This window comes from Sorex fumeus, unplaced genomic scaffold (genome assembly GCF_029834395.1).
Source record: "Sorex fumeus unplaced genomic scaffold, SorFum_2.1 ptg000050l, whole genome shotgun sequence".
In the NCBI taxonomy this organism is placed as follows: Eukaryota; Metazoa; Chordata; class Mammalia; order Eulipotyphla; family Soricidae; genus Sorex; species Sorex fumeus.
In genome coordinates this window covers 3,096,521-3,103,870 of record NW_026606107.1, presented here as the reverse complement: position 1 = coordinate 3,103,870, position 7,350 = coordinate 3,096,521, and the positions used below count along the sequence as shown (strand labels likewise).

At 41.4% G+C, this 7,350-nt stretch overlaps 1 pseudogene; it reads left to right on the top strand.

Moving 5' to 3' along the window:
- The first annotated feature begins 3,088 nt into the window (after positions 1-3,088).
- LOC130032638 (catenin delta-1-like) lies at positions 3,089-5,710 on the top strand (annotated as a pseudogene).
- Positions 5,711-7,350: the final 1,640 nt, after the last annotated feature.

Genomic DNA, 7,350 nt, shown 5'->3' with positions numbered 1-7,350 from the left:
CGATCGTATTCCTGGTCAATGTTGTCAACAATGGCATCTTTCCATGTTGCCACAATAGTGCCAAAGAGCTCCCAGTTGGTGGTCGTTCTGGGAGTTCTCTTTTTAAACTTTGCAGCCCTTTCTCCCCGCTCTGTGAAGTAGAATTTTGCATGAAGGAGACGGTGATCGGATCCCGTTCGGAATTTTGGGACAACAGTGACATCGGTCAAGCAAAACCGTCGATTGAATATGACGTGGTCTATTTCGTTGTGGAATCGTCCACCGGGAGACTCCCATGTCCAACGTTTAGATTCTGCCTTCTGGAACTGTGAGTTACCATGGATGGTCTTGGTTGACATAATGAACTCAGACAGTCTCTCACCCTGTTTGTTCCATTCTATGCCTTGGGTCCCGATGTGAAGTTCTTCAGCTGATCTTCTCGGTCCTATCTTGGCATTAAAATCACCCACAATGATCTTGTAGAAGGTGTGGTCTTCTTTATAGAACTTCTCCAGCTCCATGTAGAACTTCTCGATTTCTCTTTCATCATAATGAGGTGTTGGTGCGTAGACAACGAAGATAGAAACTGCCAGCAGTGAGCCATATCTATTCAAATGTAAACGTAAATTAAATGTAAATGTAAAATCATAAGTTTCCAGCAGAGATAGATTATGCCTATTATAGCTGAGTTTTGAAATCATCTCAGTAGGGAAATCATGACAAGGATAGCCCCAAATAGCAAATTTTGACTTTGGGATTTTTATATTATTGGACTTTTAAAACTCAAAAGTTTCCCTACCTTATAAATTTAATACTGCAAAACACAATGCAAAATATAAAAAAAACATTGATTTATCTAACTTATTTTTACTGGTAGAATTAGATGGGAAGGATCAATTATAAAAAGGCTGAAATGTTCTGGAAAAACACCTTGATCTATAGTGCAAAAGAGCATGACCTTATCCATGGATCTATTTAGTCTCTGTGCAATCCTGTTTCCTACAGTTGCTATAACAAATCACCATGAACTAGGGAGTTAAAACCATAGACATGTATTATTCAAAAGTTATAAGTTTGAAATGGAGATGTCAGAAAAATTATGATTCCTTTGAAGACCCTAGGGAATAATATGTTCCATGTTTTACTTCTGTTTTCTAGTGATTGCTGGCAATCTTTTGAGTTACTTGACTTAAAAATACATCACTTTAATCTTGTCCAACCTGTGGTCCTCTTTACCAAGGTCTCATTCTCAATGTCTCCAAAATTCTCTTCCCTTATTAGGATGCCAGTCATTAAATTTAAGGCCCTTTCTAATACAGTACAACTTCATCTTAGTTTTAATACTTGTGCAAAAATGCTCTTTCCAAATAAAGTCACATTCACAAGTTCCAGTCAAAAATGAATTTGAAGGGTATCACTACTCAACCCATTGTACTTGGAATTGTCAATCTACCCATGCATATCAGTTTCTTTATCAGTAAATTAATAATTATACATTCATTCATATATGTAAAATATTCCTTTTGGAGAAACAGTGTGTATTTATAGAATTTCATTTCCTCATTTGTCATTTTACAGCTAGTTTTTCCCTTCAAAATACAAGTTTAATTAACTAATATTATTTGTGGTCACTTGCTTGCTGCAGGAGAGACAGTTACAAGGAAGAAAATCGCCTACATACTGCAAAATTATAGACTGAGTTTCTATAAGCCAATCCAGCATATGCATACATTATTTAATATGAATATTGATGTTTCAGATGTAACCACTTTAGTAAAATAAGATATGCTATATTTAATTTAATTTCCTCTTTATTTATTTATTTATTTATTTCGGTGGAGTGGTCTACACCTCGTGAAACTCAGGGACTATTTCTGGTTTTGGGATTTACTCCTGCTGGTGCTTGGGGAACCATGTGATGCTACTTTTAAACATAGGCCTCTGGCATGCGAAGCACATGTTTAGCCTGTTGAGCTATCTACCTGAATTTTGTGCTATCTTTTAAAATTAAAAATAATTTTATCAGGTTACAAGAAGTGCATCATAAATTGTGGAGTGTTTTTCCAGAATAAAAATTGTTCAAAAACCCCTCTTTGTACCTCATTGTGATTCACTAACAAAAAAATAAAATAAAAACTGATAAAATAAAATAACTCTCTTTTCCCCATAGTATAAACATAAACCCAAGGCTAGAGTAAGGAGATCCATTCATCTCTGACTATTTTCAGTAACTTTCTGAGAATTCAAGACTTGCTCTGCAATTGAGGACACAACAATTTTTTCTGGACCCTACATTGGTAGAAGTTTACTGATAGATTTTTCATTATGAAGGGTTCATCAACAACAAACTTTATACAGCTATATAATAAATAAAATGTTGATTATAACTCCTACTGTAGGTTTTCTATGTCTCTACTTAGACATATAAAGTTCAGTGAAGTCAGGTACTGGTGTTCCATCTGCTCAAGTGGGAAAAGGTGCACCTTCCATTAGCAACACCTTTGCCCCCACTAAGATGAATAAAAGCAACCAGAGAACAAATTAAAGAATACCCCTCGTGTTAGTCCTTGAATAGTTTCCCTTGGGTCCTCTGTGTATTTAATGATGGATTGTTCTGTCATACTACAGAACCAAGAAAATCCATCCTTTCAGCACAAACTACCTACACTCCAGCAACAACTTTACTCAAAGGAGAATTGTTACATATGAAATTTGAGAAGCCAAGTAAAGATTCCTGCAGAAGTTCCCTCAAACAACAGCTGTGTGTCAAACTATGCCTTCATGTGAATGGGAAGATTTGTAGGATGCCAGAATGTTCCTATTCTTTGATTTACCAGAATAATTTTTATAAACAAGCATTAAAAGAGAACAAAGTAACTCAGGCAATTTGTACCAGTATCTACAATTCAGATTTCCTTTGAAGAAAAACACAAATCATTTGACTATTCATATTGGTTCATAAGGATCAGTTTGGAGCAATCTCTAAAATGTGTTAGGGGTTACCACAGGGATTCAGAACAGGCGGTTTGTGGGCGATGCTGACCTTGAGTGACAGAAATTTTCAGATCTGAAACTCAACGTACCCCAGGATCACAGTCACCTTCTAAATAGCACTATTCCCAGGATGCAGGAACCAGGGCAGATTGTGTAAATCTACACAGAGGAGGACCCCAAGAGAGCCATATCTGTGGTCTGTGGAGACCTCGGATGATGAGACCACTCAGCACAAAGAGACCACAGTCAAGAAAGTTGTGAAGACTGTGATAACAAGGACAGTACAGCCAAGTCCCTGTGGGACCAGACGGGCTGCTTGTGGATGCTTCATCAGTTTTCAACAACTATATCCAGACTCTGGGTCGTGACTTCCGCAAGAATGGCAATGGGGGACCTGTTCCCTATGTAGGGCAAGCAGGTACTGCTACCCTTCCTAGGAACTTTCACTACCCCCCGATGGATATGGCCGCCACTATGAAGATGGTTATCCAGGGAGTGGTGACAACTATGGCAGCCTGTCCCAGGTGACCCGATTTGAGGAGCGGTATAGGCCCAGCATGGAAGGTTATTGGGCACCTAGTAGACAGGATATCTATGGGCCCTAGCCCCAGGTTCGGGTGGGTGGAAGCAGTGTGTATCTGCATCACTTTCATCTAGAGCCTTATGGGCTAGAGGATGACCAGCTTAGCATGGGCTATGATGACCTGGATTATGGCATGATGTCTGATTACGGCACTGCTCGTCGGACAAGGACACCCTCTGACCATCACAGATGACTCAGGAGCTATGAAGACATGATTGGTGAAGAGGTGCCCCCAGACCAATACTACTGGGCTCCTCTGACTCAGCACGAATGCAGAAGTTTAGCAAGCTTGGATAGCCTGCGCAAAGGAGGGCCATCCACCCCCCCAACTGGAGACAGCCAGAGCTACTGGAGGTGATAGCCATGCTAGGATTCCGCTTAGATGCTGTCAAATCCAATGTAGCTGCATACTTGCAATATTTGTGCTATCGTAATGACAAGGTGAAGACTGATGTTCCGAAGCTCAAGGTCATTCCAGTACTGGTGGGCTTGCTAGACCACTCGAAAAAGGAAATGCACCTCGGAGCCTGTGGAGCTCTCAAGAGTATCACAAGATTGCCATAAAAAACTGTGATGGTGTTCCTGCCCTTGTGAGATTGCTGCGAAAGGCTCATGATATGGACCTCACAGAAGTCATTACTGGAACTCTGTGGAATCTCTCATCCCATGACTCAATCAAAATGGAAATTGTGGACCATGCACTGCATGCCTTGACAGATGAAGTGATCATTCTACATTCTGGTTGGGAGCAGGAACCTAATGAAGATTGTAAGCCCCGCCATATTGAGTGGGAGTCAGTGCTCACTAACACAGCTTAGAAATGTCAGCTCAGAGAGGAGTGAGGCTGGCAGAAAACTTCGGGAATATGATGGTTTAGTGGATGCTCTCATTTTCATTGTTCAGGCTGAGATTGAATAGAAGGATTCAGATAACAAGCTGGTGGAGAATTGTGTTTGCCTCCTTTGAAACTTGTCATATCAAGTTCACCAGGAGATCCCTCAAGCAGATCGATACCAAGAGGCACCTCCCAGTGTTGCCAATAATGCTGGACCACATGCGGGCAGTTGTTTTGGGGTCAAGAAGGGCAAAGGGAAAAAACCCACAGAGGATCCAGCAAATGATAAGGTGGATTTCCCTAAAAGAACAAGTCCTGCTGGAGGCTATGAGCTTTTGTTTCAGCCAGAGGTGGTTTGGATATACATCTCACTCCTCAAGGAGAGCAAGAGTCCTGCTATCTTAGAAGCCTCTGCTGGAGCGATCCAGAACCTGTGTGCTGGGCGCTGGACATATGGTCGATATATACGTTCTGCTCTGCGTCAAGAGAGGGCCTTTTCTGCAATAGCTTACCTCCTGACCAACCAACATGAACGGGTAGTAAAAGCAGCATCTGGACCACTAAGAAATCTGGCCGTGGATGCTCACCACAAAGATTTAATTGGTAAACATGCAATTCCTAACCTGGCAAAAAATCTACCAGGAGGGCAACAGAGTTCTTGTTCGAATTTCTCTGAGGACACCGTGGTGTCTGTTTTGAATAACAACAATGAGGTTATTGCGGATAATTTGGAGGCCGCCAAAAAGCTTCAAGAGACACAGGGTATTGAGAAGCTGGTGCTGATCAATAAATCAGGGAACCTCTCAGAAAAAAGAAATCCGAGCAGCAGTACTTGTATTACAGATAATCTGGGGTTATAAGAAACTGCAGAAGCCACTGGAAAAGGAAGGATGGAAGAAATGGGACTTTCAGGTGAATCTCAACAATGCCACTCGAAGCCAGAGCAGTCATTCATATGATGATAGCACTCTTCCTCTCATTGACTGGGACCAGAAACTAGATAAGAAACCTGATTGGGAAGAAATACAGTATGAGATCAAACACAAAATCATTAGATTACAGCTACTCCACACTGAATGAGAGAGGGGACCATAACAGAACACTGGATCGATCTGGGGATCTTGGTGATAGGGAGCCACTGAAGGGCACACCCTTGATGCAGAAGATTTAGCAGCATTATCTCTGCTCCGTCTGGGCTTATAATATATGTATTTTTATTTTTTGGTGGTGAGATGGACTGATGATTTTTCCCTTTCTTTCCTGGACTATTGTGCTAACTGCCAGACTGCCTCCTGCCCTTATAGCCCTCAGTGACTGCCTTCTTTCCATCGACTCCTAATTTCCTCCAGTAAAGTTTAATTGTTCCTCCTCCCCTTCAAGATCCACACCAATTGCTCCCAAGAAGCCTGACTCATTGATATGCATATTTTGAGAAACTGCTACAGATTACCTCTTTTCCTGACCCCAGCTCTCCCTGGAACTCTTGTTCTTGTATGGAGGGAGGAAGAGAATGGTACTCTTCACTGGAAACTATAGGAAGAATTGGGAGTTACATGCTGTGCATATACAGAGTCCAGCAATCTGATACAATGATTCTCATCAAGATTTTTTTTCTGGTGGGGAAGGGATTTTTTTTTTTGAGAATGGAAGCATGAGCTTTTCGCTGATGCCTATTGAATATTTTCGAAGCAAAGAAGACTGACACCATAGGCACATTCCACCTGGCAAGGGCCCTTGAGTAAATGAAGGTTTCCTCAAACTTAGATTCAGAAACCTTGCTCTCCTCATCTTCAGGGCAGGTATCATTAAGGACCTACAAACTCCATCTATTTTCCAAGCCTCATGCCAATCCTAGCTGTTGTCACCTTTTACTGAGGCTGTCCATATGCTTCCTCTCCCATCCTGTGATATATCTGCTAACTTGGTCTGGCCGTTTGTGAGATGCTGTAGAAAAGAGAATGCGTCAAGGAAGACCTTACAGGATGAGGAGGAGCAGAAAGATGTCTTCTAGGGAGAAGAACCTCTAGGAGGAGTTAATAGGAATGTACATGACTCTGTTAGTCTGAAACGTCAGAAATCTTTAAGCTGGCTTCCCGTTGCCCTGTTTCTCCTTTTATTAACCTAATAGTTCTGTCTTTCCCTGCCTATTCCTTGGATTGGTTGACTAACTAAAGGACTCGAGGTACATACTCCTGCCCCTTTAACCTAAAGAGGTGGGAATTGCCCCTGGCTTTGCCTCTTCTTTGTGCCTTTGGCCTGGGATGCATCTTCCCCTCCCCTTCCATGTGCCTTTCTTTGTCTCTGCAGTCTCACTTGTCATGATTTTTCAAATTATATTTTGTTGCTTTTTTTTAACCCACTATTGGCCCTATGTAGCAGAAAGGAGAGGTGACTTTGAGCACCTCAGATTCTCCATTGGGAATTAGCCTCTAATTTCAGCCATAGCAAACTTTTGCTCAGTAGTGTATGGTTTTTACAAAAATCCTATCTATTCTAATGAATCTCAAAATGAGGTTGGTGGAAGGTGTGGTGAGTGATGCAGCTCTTAATCTTTAGTCGCCTAAAATATATCATCATCTCTAAAGGGGTTACAGAAAAGCCGTGTCATCCCCCTGTACTCTTTCCTTATACCACCTCTTTCCAATTTAGTGTTTGTTAGCACATTGGAGTAGAGAAATCCAATCGTTATTTGTCTTTAACCCCTCCCCTTATGTTCTGTTCTGTTAATCTAAATGTTCTGTTCAATGCAACTGGAAATCTCTATCTTTCTCCTCGTTTCCCCTTATAGATAGAGGCTATGGGTAGGAGAAAAGTACATAATTAACCATCAACCTTCCCCTTTCTCTATACATTAAAATCCTTACGTACCCTTCTCTCCAGGTCCCATTTTTTTCCTACTCCTTTCCTGACAAAAAGGAGCCTTTTCCTCTCTGTGACCCTATAAGCATACTACACAGGG